Source organism: Aythya ferina (assembly GCF_964211825.1).
Source record: "Aythya ferina genome assembly, chromosome: 6".
NCBI lineage: Eukaryota > Metazoa > Chordata > Aves > Anseriformes > Anatidae > Aythya > Aythya ferina.
The window spans coordinates 10,346,191-10,364,453 of record NC_140303.1 but is presented as its reverse complement, the minus strand read 5'-3'; the positions used below and the strand labels follow the sequence as shown (position 1 = coordinate 10,364,453).

At 43.1% G+C, this 18,263-nt stretch overlaps 1 protein-coding gene across 4 annotated transcripts in view; it reads right to left on the bottom strand.

Moving 5' to 3' along the window:
- The window catches only part of SPAG16 (sperm associated antigen 16), a 394,440-nt gene extending 380,837 nt beyond the window's left edge, over window positions 1-13,603 (bottom strand). Inside the window, exons 1-2 of one of the 4 annotated variants that reach the window (XM_084524434.1) lie at window positions 13,524-13,603; window positions 5,643-5,841 (exon numbers count right to left, since the gene is read on the bottom strand). The gene's annotated coding sequence lies outside the window, so the exon portion shown is untranslated. Of the gene's footprint in view, window positions 1-5,642; window positions 5,842-11,992; window positions 12,117-13,523 lie in introns of those variants that run through there. The other 3 variants (XM_084524432.1, XM_084524435.1, XM_084524433.1) reach the window with 3 other exon arrangements.
- Window positions 13,604-18,263: the final 4,660 nt, after the last annotated feature.

The following is an 18,263-nucleotide window of genomic DNA, read 5'->3' as shown; positions in this document are numbered from 1 at the left end:
AGATGGAGGTTCAAGTTTTCCACTACATGGGAAGCTGCTGCGACCAAAACAGAATTTTTCATGGATCCAAACCAAAACAGTAGTCCTGAACTGTAGCAAAGTACCGCAACGAAAAGCAAAGAATAAGTAGAAGTGGCCTCATAAAGAGCAACACCTTGGAGTTGACATTTCCAAAACTGTGGGATTAAAAAAAGTAATAGTCATTCAAATGGATTCAAATGAAGGCCTCATACTTAGGGAAGATGCCAATTGCAGCACACATCGAAGTGTGGCTGTACTTGTGTCATACAGAGAAGCACAGCTGATTAATAACATAAGCTAATACCACTCTGCTCTCAGGAGCAGGTGTGCTCTTAGCCTGACAGAGCTGAATAAAGTGCTAAGCAGTTCCCTTCTTTACGCTTTAGTTTCATCACCCTCTGCAGTCCTACCTTCTCTCTGCAAATTTTTCACTAGACTTGTCTATCTCACTAAAATATGTAAATTTATAGCATCCCCAATTCAAATCAACTGGTAAAAACTTAAAAGGGGCTCAGTGTAGTACTTCAAGAAAAGATTAAGGCTGGAAAACAATTAATAGTGAAGGCCAAAAGGATCTCAGTCCTTTTGGTTTATTAAAGGAACGATTAAGCAGCTTGATCAAAGTACAGGTGGAAGAAGTTTGTTAAGAAAGGCTAAGCTAAGATATAAACATAACCAACCATCAAGAATTGAATCAATATAAATTACAACTAGAAGAGCAAGTTTTTGATAGGGAGAATAAATAACCACTTGACTGCTTTCCAAGTATAATGGCAACTTGCAGGAGGCTTTTAGTAATGACAGAGTTCTTCATAGAAGTTATGCTCTGCATTCAGGCACCTGATTCACCCAGCTTTATAGCCCCGTAACCATCTGAGTTATAAATGATTATCTTCTCCCAAATAGCACTAACCAATGTTGTTACTCTGTCCCATAACTTCTCATGAGAAAGATATGGAAGCAGCATCTGCTGTCGCTTGAGCATTTCATTAGACAGACTGCTTACTTTCCTCACGCAGCCAAGACCACACACCGTAGCTGTATCAGCCAGACAAGTTACATTATTTGAAGAGATCAATCACGGGTAACCTGGAACACTCCAGAAATATTGCATCTGCTTCCAAGCCTAAAGGGATAGATATTCTTCCACTGCCTGAAGGAGCGCGAGACACTGCTCTCATTCAGAGCAAAATATCCCCTCCTACAGAATCCAACAGTCAGAACTGTAGTCAGTTTGCTAAGCTGAGTTACAAAACAACATCATCTGTCCGAGCTACTTCCACTGACTTTCAGGCCCTTGCAGAAATGCATCCAAAAGTTCAGTTCGCATGCTTCATCACAACAGACAAGTCATCAAAGAATTACCTGGCCCACTGACTTCCACATGCAGATTGCTCTACAGTACAGCTTTTGGGGAGAAAGGACAGAGTACCATGAATTCGCCTTTCTGAACAAGCACTGCATGGCCTGGAACATTACACGAATGTGACAGTGACAACAAAGAGGCCACGAGGCAGCATGGGACCACAGCTGGGAGTTGGGATGAGTCAGTGAACACCTTGTTCCAACTTCTGCTGTGCTGTCTGGCTTCCAGTTAGGCAACTGACATCAGATGTATTTTCTCTGTATCACCATCTGGCAGCTGCTTGTACAACAACAACACTCAGAATTTGGCTAGCAGTTATCTTAAGAATCACATCAAGGATACTTGATACCATAGAAGTTTCAAAAGGGTGTGAATATTGCATGCAATAAAAGTTTCTCAGAAAGCATCATTACTTTTATCATGCTGTGAAAGTTCAATTTTCCAAAAATCCAAGGAGCAGGACTTTCTTCCTTGAAGTGACATATGCCGAAGTTGAGTTTAACAGAGAAAAATTATAACAACTGATTAGTACCAAAAAAAGTCTCAAAAAGTAATACTTGAATACTTAGATGGAATTTATTGAAGTCAAGTACAGTGCACCTGGAAAATGCAGTGCAGTTTAGTAGCTGTAGCATCAGGTCTTCATATTTCTGAATGTCAAATTAGCAAAGCTATGGGGCCATTGTAACCTTAAATGCAAGAGAAAGGAGTGATTTAAGACATGGAGTAGAATTTGCAATAAATTATTCTATGACAACACATATCAACGTAAGTTTCCTATTGTACTTCCTGCTGTGCGTCATTGCCTCTTTCCTACCCCCATTTCTGGTGGCTCACATCCTCATAATTTACAGCAGCTGAAAACTAATCCAGAAGGAAAAGAGGTGGGTTTAGGTTACTTTGTTTGTTGGTTTTTGAATGTCAGGAAGAGCAGATCTAAGATGCAAGAGATTTAGCAGTCAGAGTTAAGCTGAAGTTATTCAACCTAGTATTATTTTGTCTCTACAGAAGAATATTCAAGGTTTAAGCTTCTACTACATTTACAGATATCTCTAGAGATTAGGTCTAAGATCCTTGTAGGAGAGAAGGGTTTGAGTTGAAGTCAAAAACAAGACCTCCAGTTTCCAAATGCATCAGCAGTTCTGCCAGTATTCTTCTAAACATTTCATTAAAGTCATAATTAACATTGGCTGGAATACTACTCATGCTATTCGATCACCTGATCCAAAAGCTATTTTTCTTTGAATTTCTGAAGTTCAGTCTGGTTTCAATTTCACACAGTGTTTTTTTTTTTTTTTTATGTGCAAGAGTGCAAGACAATCCTCTGCTCAAAAAACAATACGAGTGCAAACAGAGGTATGAAGACGCTTGACTCCACCTGCGCAGAAGTCTAGGAACGAACAGTTGGGCATTTTGTCAACAGCAGAGTGACATAGGTAGTGTGATCACAGCACAGGTTTTACATGACACAGTACTGTGAAGTGCAGGTTTTATAGTGCAAATGAAACATATACATTAGTGTGCAGGCTAGACTGTATAATAAAAGTTATTCTATCTGTGCTGACGCTGCTGTTTTCAAGATCTACTGCCTTTACATCTTCTGTGGTTGTTCCCTTTGAAAATTCTCAGGAGCATTGGACAGATGGTACATTTTGGCTCTCCATGTACTGAATTGGGTGTATTTCTGTATCACAGACAAGAATAAACTGTACTAAGAGACAAGAGTTGACAGTCTCTTTATTTTAGAAATGTAAGTGACCCACGTTCTCTCTAAGCTCTAGTTTTATGAGCACAGAGTTATTTATCCAGCTTACACAAACTAATGATCATCTGTTCCCCATAATTAGAGGCTTTCCTTATATTTTCTTCTGCTCTTTGAAACTATGTTTAGTTGGCATGCTTTTCAAGTTTGGGTGACTTGGACCACAAAGCAGCTAATCTACTCCTACAACAACCTGAAGAAACATTTAACTGCACGTGACAGTTGTAAGACTGAAAACCACCATCCTTAACACAAAAGCACAGAAAACAAGCCACGCTGTCCTAATCTGTACTTAGTAATAGAGACATCATCTTGTTAGAAAATGAATAAACCAGAGGACAAGCAACAGAAAAGCTAACAGAAATTATTACTTTGTTTTACCATGCTTCCAAATAATCTACTCCTTGTTACCCAGGTAATACATTTTCCCTTCACAAGTCTCAGTCTCATACTGATTAGCACATGCCAGAATCGCTTCAGCTCATTTCCTGCTCCCCTTCTTTACATGCTTAATTTGCCTTTTTTTTCCAATAAGAAAGTATGCACACATTAAGACCCAACACAGCTAAGTTTCCCGTCTGTCAGCTTAAAAATAGACAGCGATGAGTATATCTAGCAAAAACTTTTTTTTTTTAAACTGCAAGGCGCTTCAACAAAATCATTTCAGATTTTCCCCTGCCCCAGTCCTCAACCGTATCCTAATCAGCTCAGCACAGAAGACTTGACTTCCTTTCACCCTGCTGCTTTCTTTACTTGGACTCACAGCTTCCTTTTTGCTTCGGTTTTCCCCATTCTGACCAACCTCCTTGGAAGTCCGACCTCCTCCATTTACATTTTTATGTTTGACAGTCTTTGAAAAGACAATGCATTGAGGAAACAAACACCCAAAGATACACCAAGAAGATACTGCGTATTCCTATTCCAAGAACACAGCCAGGAATTTTTAACTGGTCAGAGAAAGGTCACCAGATTTGATATAAGACAGGCAATGACTATCAGGTGCGTTGTGGCCAAAAGCAACATTTCTTACCAGAGAATTTAGCCAAGCCTTCAGCAGCTGCTTAAAGCCAGTTGTATTAGTTGAGACTGAGCATGGAATTTTAATTTCCCCTGTACTGTTTTGTTTGTTCTTAGTGCAGTGCAATTTTCTCACATACAGGATGTGAAGATATAAATAATTAGAAGTCAAATCATCAACCTCTAATCTGTCTTAGCTCGCTGAGAGCAGCAGTGTATGCATGCTTCCATATATTCATATAATGGTGACTACAGTCATTACCTCTACCTCATTTGCTTCCTATATTAACAAATATTTTTATGGAATTGTTGCTTAAAGTATATCCTCTGTCCAAAATAGCGTGTGTGTTTTTTTTTTTTTTAACGTCTTATGTACAACACATTACAACTTATGTAGATGAAGTATTTCGTGGTTTTCATTTTCATATCTTTGATGGAAGACAGTAAAATATTGACACCCTATACTTAAATGTCAAATCTTTACTTTGTGGTTTTTGTAATATTTCATTTAAATACTGAAGCATCACAAAATTGCAACCTGAAAATGCTATGTTTAAGTTCTTGGCTTTTACCTTCATGTTGTTTTCAGCACAGCCTTAGCTTTTGCTATCAAACCATTTGCTTGCTTTGGTAAGAATAAGTGTTCTAACTCAGCTTATCTCGAACAGCTCAATCTCAGGCACCCTGCATTGTGTTTGGAGGCATCCAAACTGGTTTAAAGTGTGCTAGCTCCCATGCTAGAAGCTTAACTTAATATAAACTCCACTTAATATGCTTTCTCTTATTATACAAATATGTCCCTGTAAGTTAAAGTCAAATCCCCAATGTAGCATGAAGAGTCCCAGTAGGTTTCAGGCACCTGCAACCAAGAGAAAAACTCTAGGTTTTCACTAACAACACCTTAAAACTGACTTTGCAACTTTGTGCCCTGAGAAGAGGAATTGCGGTGCCCAGAAGCTTATTCTATGAGCCCCCACTACACTGTCCTCTCCCTGCAGTCTGCGATGAGGTACCCAAGTCCTCAAGGAGGATGTCATTTCAGATAGTACTCTTTAGTGCTGTTTTTTGACCAGATGAGACAGCTCTTTGCTCTGTGTTGATTACTAAACTACCATCCTGAGGCACCTGTCCAAAACATGTATTTACAAGGCTGTTCTGAGGGCTGCTGAATCTTTGCCACTGGTCAGGAATACAGAAAAATGTAGCCTTACTTTTAACAGTAGTTTTTTTACACTAGAAGTAAAGATGATATAGCTATTTAAGGACCATAAGATCTCTTTAAATTGAGAAAGATTTTGAACAAATACCTCACCATAATGGCACTTCTCTGACTCTTCAAAATATACAGCTGGTTCAGAAGATAAGAATCAGAATGCACTCAACTAAATTTACCTCTAATAAAGTTTCAACAAGAACGTCTATTACTGCATTGCAATAGAAGTTAATTCACAGGCCAGCGTGACCATGTCTACCCACCTTTGCTGTTACAGAAGATCCACAGCTCCCTTTGCTGCAATTTGTAGAGTTGGTCACTCTTGAAAAGAAATGGTCCTATTCAGAGATGATTATTCAGGGCAGTATTGCCTTCTCCCAGGAGAGTCGTAATTCAAACATAATTCAAATACACCACACTGGTGTAGTTCCTTAGAGTCCATTCCATATAAAGGTGGAAAATCTGAAGCAAAACATAGAAAACTCAAAGTTAGCTGAATAGTCTATATATATATCCATTATGACACTTCCATCATAGATGTCAAATTCTCACTCTACGCTTAATATATATATATTTTAAAGCAGAAGGAAATATTGTGGTTTTCACAAGCTAGGGCCTACAAATCATTTTTGAACATATGACAAGTGACCACAGTTGTAAATTCCACTCTTTATCAAAGAGAAGATTGCTTGCTTTAAGGAACACAACTTTGTGGACAAAAAAATGTCTCTACACATGGAGCTGGTTCTCAGTGAGCTGAAGTTGTCACAGGAATACAAACCTAGTGCATGGGAAGCAATCCTGGCCCTACAGGCAAGGTGCCCACCCACGTGCCCCAGGGCACATCTTGGCAGGATGAGGCCTGAACAGAGTCCTTAGGTGGGAGACGAATGCAGAAGGATGGGGTTAAAACCAAAACCACAGGTTTGGGCCTCTTGCAGAGCACTCCTGGTGTGACGATGGGGACAGATCGTGCTGGAAGTGTCTTCCATTGGGATCCAAGTCACCACCAGACTTTTATGCCTTCCTCTGTGCCCACAGGACACAAAAGCTCTGCCCTGGGAAGAGTCACTGACCAATTTGCTTCCCTCTGGGTTTTAACATGTAAGAATATAAACCTATATTTCTGTTCCTTCAGGGCAAGAGGCTGAATACAGCTAGGCAGATGAGAAAGCCTCAAGTCCATTACTGAATTTTTATCTTCTACCTGGCCAACCACGTATACAAACAATTAAACTCCTCTTACTGACTAGTTAAGATCCTCCTCATGTCTGCTTCTGGAGAATTACCTTTCAGTAAGAGCCTAATTTGATAGAGTCACCTCAAAAGATAGACTGTACAGAAACATGATTAAATACCAATTTGACTGTTTAAGTTGCTCATGCAGGGAGAAATCCTAAGCATAAGCAAATTTTGAGTAAACTTTTCAGAGATTATCAGCATTAAAGCTGTGCCATGGAAACCATGCAAATGTTTAATTGAAACACAGCATATGGAAACAGTCACAGTGAGAAAGGTTGAGAAAATCCACATTTATCATCTAGCATTTACTTGCAATCAGTAAAAAAAAAAAAAAAAAAAAATCACAGTATATACATCCTGTTTATTGGTAATATTTTAAATAAACTTGGAAAGTTAATTTCTGGACAGGATTAATTTTATTTCTTCCAAGAGTGTTGCTTCTAGTTCCAGAAAGCCATGGCATGGCTTTCCATCATGGTGTATTACAGGAAAAAGTGACTTGTTGACCATCTTGCCCATGGGTAACAGGCAACAAGCAGCTGCACTCAGACAAAATACGGGAACCAAAATGCACGATGCATGTACATATGTAAAAATGTTTTTGCACAAGTCCCAAACATAGGTGTGGTGGAGTGGGAAAGCAGAACACAAGCCGTAGCAGTCAAAATGATTCACGATGTTAGTCTTAGTTACCATGAGGCAAACTGGAGTGCAGAAGAAAAAGCACAGCTGCCCGGAGAAGTGTTTCACTGCCCCCTAACATCACATCTGCCTGTCCTAAACTTGCCGACCAGCTGCTCTGAACTTGGGAGCAACTCAGACACACACAGGCATGCACTGTGGTTGCAAGAACCTAATGCAGCCACTCCCCATACCCTGCATGCAGGCAGTATGCATCATTCCCATGAATTGCAGGGTCCCATCACACCTCATAAGCCCTCTCACGTCGCATAACCATGCCAGATCTTCAAATCATCCCTAGGCAGCTGTAGGCTACAGATTAGCCATCATCTGCTAATTCAGCCCAAGGATATCCCCTGTGAACAGCCGCTTTTTTGTTCATTTTTTCTGCCAACAAGTTTTTGCAATGACAACTCCTGGTTTGCTCTGGGGAATAGACGAGGATGCCAGCTAATGGTGCTGCGGTTCCTCAGGGAGCCAAAGCACTGAGAGAAGAGGGAATTGGTCACAGGTGCTCAGGGATACTCTTGGTGGACAGGACAGCCCTGCTGTAGGCACTGGGCACTACCAGGAACCCCTCTTTCCTTTTCACCAGCCCTTTTTTCCTGCCAAGTCTCCCATTCGGAGGGGGAGCATGTGCATCCACTACAATACAAAGTATGCCTGTGTCACACTGTCATGGGCTTCACATGGTGTCAGACCCTGCTGTCCCATCTGCTGGGTCGCTTCTAAGACAACAGCTTTCTCAGAGCACCTCGCCAGGTCTTCACCCCCCTTGGCCCATGCCTGGTGATTCTGTGGCGGGCTGGCAATTATTCAGACTGGCATGTGGTCAGGTCATGTGTCAGAGACATTTATCTCATTTACAAGCCAAAGATTCCCCAGTGAGTAATTCTCAAAGAAATAATCACCTTCCTGATCCATTTTTCCAACCCAAGACTGTGTCTAACAAGCACCTACTGAACCTAATGAGACATGTTGACTACAGACATTAACAATTTAATAATCTTAGTGCATGCAGGCATCACCCAGGCATTTCACTTATTGCTCAAGGCAAAGAGCAACACATTGGCCCAACCCTCAGCAGAGTCAGATGAGGTTTTCCCATCAACTTAACATGGATCTGGACTGAATCTAGCAAAATGAACCCATCATATCCATTGTTCACAGGCTCTCACCGTGAGTTACATCACTGGCTTTTTGGAAGCTACTCGTTATTTTCTTCTCAACAGCCCCTGGGCACATAAATTTTCACAAAGTTTATAAAAACAGTAACAAATAGCACTTCTGATTTTGCCCAGCAGAACTGAGGCTGAAGAAGGTAAATGGTGTCAGCAATGTTTTCATCTCTCCAGTTTTTTAAAATGAGATTTGCCATACTTCATAAACACATGGCTAAGTCTGTTTTCTCCTAATTTGTGCGTGAATCTCTGTTGTAAGTATATTAAGATAGCACAGAGAACTTATTTCTTACATCTGTATAATATCCCAAGGGTTACCTTGCTTTGTGTAAAAGAAACAGCTGAAAAATTGGCAGTTAAATTATACAGGAAAAAGTAGTGCGTGACTATGAATGGTGAGGAACTAACAACCCACAGCCTTTCCCCTCCCCTCTGTTCATACTGAGAACACTCAGTTCAGTCAGCGCTAGCCCAAATCTTCTTAGACCTGGAGGGGGGTGGTTATGAGCAAAAGCTTGCCATTTTTTCTGATTATATCAGCTAGTCCAAATCAAAAATATTATCCTTCCCCACAAACTGTACTTAACTAAGCAGTTTTTAAAGCAAGAAGAATAGAGGAATAACCTCTATTTCACACACCAAGTTGTCTAACATATGTGACAAGTATTGTGACTATTAAGACACACGAAGGCACTTTGCCTCTTTCATTATCACTTGGAACACAAAGTCTTAATTAGCATTTGATTAACCCTACTATTAGGTGTTAATATTAACAGGTGGAAACAATTCTAATTATTAAGAAAGCACCAGTGACATTGGTCCCACGTCTGGGTATGACAGCGGGGCCAGCACACACAAGGCAAAAGCTTGGTTCTGGGAAACCCAGTCAGACTGGTGCTGAAAGCTGGAAACCAGCACCAGGTCCAGAATTCACAGACAGACTCTGAAGATAGCCAAAATCTTCAAGCCTGGATGTTTGTTCTTGTACAAGTGTGTCAATCTAGAACTCAGCTTCACAGCTTAGTCAACATTGGAGTTATTAAGTACAATGATATTGCAGCATGAGTGTAAGCAGTTTTATAGAGCCCGAAGTCATCAGGATGCAGCTTTGCTCACCACGGTTATCTCAGTTCATCATATACCCACCACACCATAAATCTGTTAATTTAACAAAAAAGATCTACTACAGTATTTTTGTATAGCAGCCTTCTTCCTAAGCACGTAGTTGTGCTTCTTTCACTGTGCTGCATCAGCTTCATGGTTCCCCTGGTCACAGCTAATTAGGACTGGGTGAGCTATGCTACAGAGATATAAAACAATGCTGGCAGCAGCTCACAGCCACCTCCTGCCTATGTCCCCACCACCAGATGGGTGGAGGAACCTCCTGGAGAAGTGGGACCCTCCACTGCAGCCTCCCTAAAGCCAGCAGGGAGGAAAGACTGCACAAAACCTGGGCCAGGCTCTTCCAGACAGAGCTTGTACCCCGCTGTGATGAAGAGCAGCCCATGTCCAATAGACCAAGTATGAAAACTTGATAGGGAGACCAGAAGGAATCCACACCTGGAGGCTTACAGAAGGGACCATTTGACTTTGTCACCATTAAGCTGTGTGCCATTATCGAGGCTGGAACACCCTATGAAGACTGTTGGCTTTGACCAGAAGTGTTCCCTGCTTTTTCTGTAATTATCTCAGTGAAAATGAGAGCCTTTAATGGGGATATTTATAATCTTTGTCTGAACTATCCCCTGTACTCCCTAGTCTTCTCTGCATAAGGATCTTCACTCCTGCACAGGGTATTTGCATTCCAGTTGTGTCGGTTCCTCTAATGGCATATCAGCTGCTCCTTTGTCAGAGGGAGAGCCTGAGAGGCATTAAAACAAAGGAAGAGATCCCATGGGCAAGAGTTTTCTTTGGGTTAAATCCCTATAGAAGCTTTTATCCTCCTAGCAGAGCAGAGAAAATGTCCACAGATTGAACAAGACTGAGGGAACACACTTAGGGCAAAACATTTCTGATTTTCTTCCCTTCTCATCTCAGGTGCCACACCAGTGGCAGTGATAAGCCCCATGCACTGAGGACACACATACATATTGCCCACAAAGGAGGAGGAAACAGCAGATCTGTAACAAAACGCTTTTCTCCAAAGCATTATGTTAAGCCACATAGTATTCCCTCCTTCTTGCAGGATTTTATCCACTACAGGACCAAGCACCCCACCAGATGCACCACACAACCCAAGTGCTCCTTGTTTCACAGAGTGCTGTTTCACTGGTGTCCTAGCAATATAACTGCTGGAATTGTTGTTGATAAAGGATCTCGACATGCTTTTCCCAAGCAGCCTGTAGATACTCATTCTTGTATTGCATTCTCCAAGCACAAGGAGAAAAAGGTTTTTTAAGTCTGTCTGTCTCAGCTTTCAGCACACTTCTCCATGTAGTAAGATTTCTTCAAAACACCATCCACTGCATACTGTCCCTTCGTTTAACACTGAAATTGTTTTAAACATCTAAAAATATAATAAGAAGGACCTTCTAAATTACCAGACACTTGGGTCTCAAGTAGGAAAGCCTTCTCATAGCTGACACCTTGAATTTACTGTGGCATTTCCCCAGGGATGTCATGCTACCTGGTTTCTATCCCAACCAGCAACTTTACAAATTGACAAACTATAAGAAGGGCTTCTGCTCCAGAGTGAAGAATCAATAGCAGTCTACTTGGATAGCCTCAGAAAGTCCTTAACTTTTAATTGAACACTGGAAAAGAAATTGCAAAGTGCGAGAACTCAAAACAGCATGAAGCCCACATAATTATCTTTCTCCTTGCAGTTCCTTATGTAGACTGGAGACTAATTAAACACATATGCAGGCTAAGAAGTGATTTGCAACAATATCTTTTGTTAGTTTGCAAGTGGACTGAACCAGAAGATGAATACGAGCAAGGAATGGGAGCCACTGCCTGGTGTCCTACATTGCTCTCACCAATGCCTTGGATTTTTAGCTTCAACTACCTACAGAAAACACAAAACAGACATCACACCTGCTTTATAAAGCCATAACACAGGGTCATCTTAACAAACAACTCAGATGCCAAAATTTGAAAGAACTATAGATGCATATATAGGGTTTTTAAAACATTTTTTTTTTTTTTGCTGGTTTCACATTATAGTGTTCTCCATAAAGCTACCTACCCTATTATGAGCTATTAGAAAGATAAATGTAAATTGAAGTCAATGCTTTTTTCTTTTCTGTTGCAGAAAGAGAAATTGAAGTCTCGATTCACAAAATCCATTCTATATTCTTCAATCACATTAGTGAGAACGCTTAGCACATCCCTTAGAAGTCTCATGTGGGCAGCACTGCCACTATGCTAACTACACTAACACCAGTACTAGTGCCTCATTAACCAGCAAGTTTTCCCCAACTATTAAGATAATTTGGGGAAAACATAAAGGTATAGAACCTCAGTGCAAGAGGATAAATAAAAACCCCTCCCAAAATGCAACCACCTACCTCCTCCACCCTCCATCCCTCTCCAGGAGAAAACCCAGCCTGCGCACCAGGACCTTAAATCCTGTCTCTTCCCACAGCAAAGTGGAATCACCTGCCTGGGCTGGCTCTCAGCTGGCAGGAGCAATAGAGATCCTGGCAACCCTGCCCTAGCAGGAGACAATCTCCTTGCCTTTCATTTATCCCCATCAGCAGCAACCAGAAGTAGGCACCAAGCATCAGGGGGCACCCTGATGTTAGTACATGGTGTTAGAGGCCAGAGTAATTACCACAGAAACGAAGGATGCTATGATTAGTCCAAACATCATGTGCAGTTATTGGAAAATTCACAGTTTTCTGTGGTTTTCATCCCCCACGCACCATCTGAGGACTCAGGTCGCTCGAAGGGTTGTGGTTTCTGTGAATACAGCATCAAAAGGAAGTGTCACCTGCTGCGGGGCTCTGCAGCTCTGGCAGGACAGCTCACTGCCAGGCCCACGTGCAGAAGGACACCTTCCTGACAACGTGGCTGCCACCAGCGGGCTGTGGCAGACATTGGGAGGGGAGAAATCTTCCCAGATGAGTGATCCTTTCTCATCTTTACCAGCAAGTGTGCTCCATCACCACTTCAAAGCCTCCCATAGAGCTGAGCGGATCCTTTCTGGTTCTCCTCCGCTGCCCCGGCTCCTCTCCTCCTAGCAGCCATCCCATCTCACCCTGCACCCCCCCAAAAAAAAAAACAGGATGAGGGCTCAGACTCAGCTGGGTGAAGACCAACTGGACATCCGCGGGCTGCCTGGGGCTGCTTCATGCCATAAAACATCTCAGAGACATCAGAAAGTAATGCTGGTCATGTCAACGGGGCAAAACATTGGCTCTGGTGGACCGGACAGCTCTGTACCCCTACACACAGCCCCACGGTCCCCTGTACCTATAGCCCAGCACCTATAGCCCAGCACCTACAGCCCAGCACCTACAGCCCATGCAGCCCAGGCTGGGAAGCAGAGCTCCCAGGAGCACAGCTGGAGCTGCTGCACATCCCCATTGCGCGGCCAATGCTGCCACCCAAATGCAAAGCCCAGAACATGTGCGGGCAGGAGGGGATGGCATCCATCCTGCAGCGGGTGCGCCAGGAGCCAGGCCGGGGGCACAGAGCCGAGGATGTTTAATCTGCTGATTTTTGGGGATGTGGGAGCAGGCACAATCATCCTCTTGCAACGCACGGAGGGTTATCCCAAAGGCATCCCAAGCAGGGAAAAACAGCACGTGATGGTATTGGCACAGCCTGGGGGAGAAGGGATGCCACTCGCCCTCCCAAGGGCCTCGGTGGCCCAACGAGGAGATGATCCCTTCTCCTGTGCTCCTTCCCAAATTTGGGTGGCATGAAAAATTGTTGGGAAAGAGCCTCAAAGGAAGGCCAAGCAGGGCATTAAACCGACGGAAAAAGGCTTCGCCCCATCGTTTTAATACGCCTTAAGGCATTAGGCAACGTGAATATTTTAAAAGCGCGCAGAAACGTGTCGAAGAGTGAAAATCAATGTTTTTTCCCAACCACCTGAGTATTTCCTCGGTGCAGACAGCCTCCCGCCGATGCCCCTCTCCTCCGAGGAAGGCTTGCTGCGGGCGGAGGCAGGGAATGGCAATGCTGACATCTGCTGCCTGCGCCGCGAAGCGCTCCTCTTCCACCCAATTAGTGCTAAAACCTTTTTTTTTTCTTTTTCTTTTTTTTTTTTTTCCCTCCACGAGAGCCTCCAAGTGCAGATGGGAACTTTAACACCACACGCACACCAAAATAAATAAATAAATAAGAAAATAAATAAATAAGAAAACAAATAAATAAATAAAAACAGACTTAAAGTTTAAAAAGATGCTCATAGGGGTGTCTGCGATGCCTCTGGAAGCATCAAAAAGTTGCAAAAGTTTATTGGGGAATGGGTTATTCCTGCTGACGTTTTTTTATTGGAGCATCCCTAATTATGAGCAATTAATTTCTTTACAGGCAGGTGCTGCAGCCATTCCCGCTCACATCTCCTTAGCACCAGCGCTGCATTGCGCGCAATGAGCAGCTGTTGGTGCAAAACTCAGTGGTCGTCTAAAACAATCCTGCCACTTCTCGGGCATCTCATCACAAGTCACTTGGAAATGCCAACCTGCGGTCTCGTCTTTCCTCTCTCACCCCTACCAGTCTCTAGAGCTGCTACACAAGGCACAGCCGTGGTGCAGTGGCACAAATCTGCATCAGATCAACACCTGATGGGCATTTCACCCTAATGCAAGGTGCATTTAGGCAGGGGTGCTGGCCTCATATCCTCAGGTATGGTTCTGGGAGAAAAGCAGTACTGGGGGTTGGCAGTCAGAATTTTTCTTAATGAGAGGTTTTCTCAACAAGCAGAACTTCTCAAGCAAGTAATAGTGATGGTGGTGCTTTCTGCTGTGCTGGAGAGTTTGAGCCAAGCCCCTGTTTTGCTCAACAGAGCAAAAATAATCTCTTTTTTTGGCTTTCTTTAATGTTGCCTAATCCTGAGGAGCAACGTTTTTCCTTCTGCTTCCACGCTGTTGTGCCTGACTGAGTTAGAAAGGGAGGGGAAACCATAAAAGTCTCTTTATGAGATGGGAAAATGGTATCTTGTGGAGTGCTTCTCTACCCTAATACTTGTAATTCAGCTCTGTTTGCTTCCTGGGACATGTTTGTGGGGGGGGGGGGGGGACAAGAACTAATAATAAAATGCAGTTGTGGTGAAATGGAGAGGGGAAAAAAGCCCTGAGAGGGATGCTCCTCCACCCCCTGTGAGAGCACGGAGCCCTGCCTGGGTGCCTGAGCACAACATGGTGCTGGGCTGGTGTCCTGCCCTGTGTCCTGTACCACCACGGGGCTTGGGGTGCCCACATCTGGCCCTGCTGACTTCCCTGGCATTTAGGGAGAAGCAGGGGAGGGTGTTTTTAAGCGATGATATAATCCTGCCCTTTTTTTGTGTGTGTATGAGGTAATGAACATCTTTAGTGCTTAAAGGTGCTGTGAGAAGCTGCAGGGCATGTGCGAATGCCAACGTTTTATGGAAGGGGTGGTTTTACTGCCAACAGACTTTAAAAAAAAAAAAAAAAATCCCTGCAGTTTATATTAATAAGACTGGATGTTATTGCATGTCAGGAGTTATTGTGATTTATAAAGTACTTCTTACTCAGTGTGTAATGAAAACACTTGGCTCTCAGTCCCAATCACTAAGGGTAGATGATAGTAGCTTTATCTGCAATAGCCAACTTGACCCGGAACTTTCTATCATTTTTAATGATATTTTAGTGCTGCCTGTTGCTTTCACCTGAGCCTAGGGTTGCTTCAGCTTTCACAGTGAGAATAATAGGATCCTCTTGGAAAAAAATGGTGTGGGGGGGATGCTGCACACTTAAGTAATAATGCACCCATGCACGAAAGCGTGGGTGCTCATTGTGCAGCATTGCAAGGTTGGTCCTTTAATAATAACCCCAGCTGCTGTGTGCAAGCTTCTTGCTCTGGACTACATTCTTCTGCTGATAATTCTGCGTTTTGTAGAGATGCTGAAAATATAATGGGGGGAGAGGAGTGGAGATGAGTGCAAGTAGGTGGATGGCTTGCTTGAGAGCTGCATAATTGCTCTCAAGTGTGCTTGCTTTAAGCCCCTGCTGTGTTTAACACCGAAGGGTATTACTGTAAAATAGCTCTGAGTGAGCAAAGGCTTTCAGAAGGGGACTGCTCATGACCACGCTACTGTTCTTTGCCCCAAACATGTGTGCGTACATATTTTTAATATTAAAAAAAATAATAATAAAGTTGACTTGCACAGAGCTACTTTGCCACTATCTAGCTATGCTGTTCCTTAAATGATGGTTAGGTCAGGTACAGGTATAGCTTGAGAACTGAATATAACTTTATTTTTCTAGGTGTAGGGGAAAGCTTCCTACCTAATAGGCTAAGAAGTCTCATAAGCACCCAGAAATGTGGCTGTCCTTGGCAGCAATGATGGGTGATATCACCCAAGCACCGTGGGATCTCTTGTCCCTGACCAGGGCTGGTCCTGTTTAGTCCCACTTTGCAAGGAGAAAAGCTCCTATGTGAGCCTGGTCACCAGCAGCAGAGCTAAAAAGGGGAAAAAGGTAGAGAAACCTGGGTCAAAGGAGCTCCTACAAGATATATTTTGGTCACACTTGGTAAACCAGTCTTCAAGGTTATTTTACAAGAACTAGCTCCAAGTCAGAAACGTGATGTAAAGGAAGGAAGAAGAGGAAATGCTCTCCAGTTCTTCAGATGTTAGATATCCTCCTTCGAGACATGTAGGGCATCAGGAAAAAGGCAAGGAACAGTCTCTGGAATTGCTGTAGCAGTCACAGGAGCCAAGCACAAGGGACACAACAATTACCTTAGCGGATGGCAAATAACTTGCAGCCAGCCTTCCTCTGAAATGCAGGTGGAGAATGACCACAGATGCTTACAGGAGACTTAATTGTCCTTGCCAGCAAGGCTCATTATCCATATGTAAACATATGTGCTGCTTTTTTAACAGCAAAGTGCATTTTTTTCAAGAGAATATTTTATGTCTGAACTGCTTGAGTGTCAAATTAGATGAGTCTGGCTTGGTTTTAATTATGCCAGTCATTGGCTTGTGCAGAAGGATGAGGGATGTGCTACTTTTGAAGGCAAAAGAGGATTATTATATATAAAACAGATTGCTCCCATGGAATGACGGGGCAATGCTGGAGATCAGCAGCGAGTCTTAATTCCTGTTTCAGTGGGGTTTTGCTCTGGGTCTCAGCCAGGTTCACCTTTTTTTTAAGAGGCTTTGCCTCTTGTTGATTAAAACTATGTAAAATGAGCCCTGAACCTTGGGTCTGTTGCCCCACACCTCCTGTGGTTGCATGTACTCAAGCAGGCAGGTGGAAAAGACAACCAGGTTAGCCTAATAACTGTTTTTATTCTTGTTCTACTTTCATGTAAAGCGGTGGAGAACCAGACCCCGGGGAAACAGGCAATTTCCTGCAGGTATTTAACAAGGTGCGTCAGGAAAAAAGGGGCAAGGGCAAAAACTCCTGGGACAGAATTACCAATGAAGTGATTTTCTGTCCGTGGGCTCCATTTATAACTCCTGTGCTGCTGCTGATGTGGCCCAGGTACTTCAAGGGCTGTGTGAGCATGGTGTTGGCAGGGGGTGCAGGCAGGGCAGCCTTTGGAGTATGCGTTGAAGAATAACACCTTGGGCATGGGGCAAAGGGGGAGCACTGGGATGAGTGGAGCAGGTTGGGTGAAAGCTGGGCAGGGGATTTACCTGTTTTCTGGGCCATCACGTGTATGTTAACCACGAGGCCTGTTCACAGCTCTTCAGCTTGGCCAGATTTTTCAGAAGTTAACTGCAACAGTAATCAAATTGCTGGGTAATCTAATGGGAGAGGTTTAGCTGAACCATGCCAGAGCACAGCTTCTGCCAAAAGTTGCTCAACGAACAGAGGGCTTTCATAATCTGGTGCTTGCTCCCTTCTTTTTTATTGTGGGCAGGAGTGAACAAAACCTATTTTGGTGAGAGCTGGACATGTAGTTTTTCTCATAAGTAGGCTAGCTGGGCACAATCCACTAGGTTTGCAGAGCTTAGGCAGTCCTACACATGAAAAAAGGTGAAAATAAAGTCAGCAGGGTTATTTTGCATGCATCCTGATGCCTGGTGAGGTGTCCCAGGAGCCCCAACACCGATAACTTTCTAGGGCTAAGAAATGGTGCCCAGAACTACACTGATACCTACCGGTGCAAGCCAGATCATTGCATGGGTCTCTCCCATGAACTGGGCAGCAAGATTTGCAGGCATATCCTTGGGATGTTCAAGTTTTATTTCCTCTAGTAACCAGCTTATTACACTGAAATGTGTGGGTTTTTGTTGATGAAAGCCAAAGTTACAACACTGGAAGCCTGTAAGAAGTCTGCATTTACAGTGAACTTAGGAAAAGCCCTGAGTGTCCAGGAATGGAAACGTTGCCTGAAGCATGTCTCTTGGCTCACAGCATTTGCAAGTAAAGGTTAATAATGTTTGAAACTCTTAACTCAGGGTTTGGCCTACCATACTTAAGTGAGGGAGGGGAAAAAACCCTAAGAACCAATTTCCCTTGTGAGAGCAAGGCTGTGACCTGAGGCTTTTCAGCCTCTCAAGTGCCATTTCTGAAATCCAAAGCTGCTTTGTGCTCTTCATGTCAAAAATAGGGGGATAGTATGTGATCAGTGGCTGTTATTTCTAAGTAATTGTTGAAGTGAGGAGCCCTGTGTGCCTATACCAAACTTCAT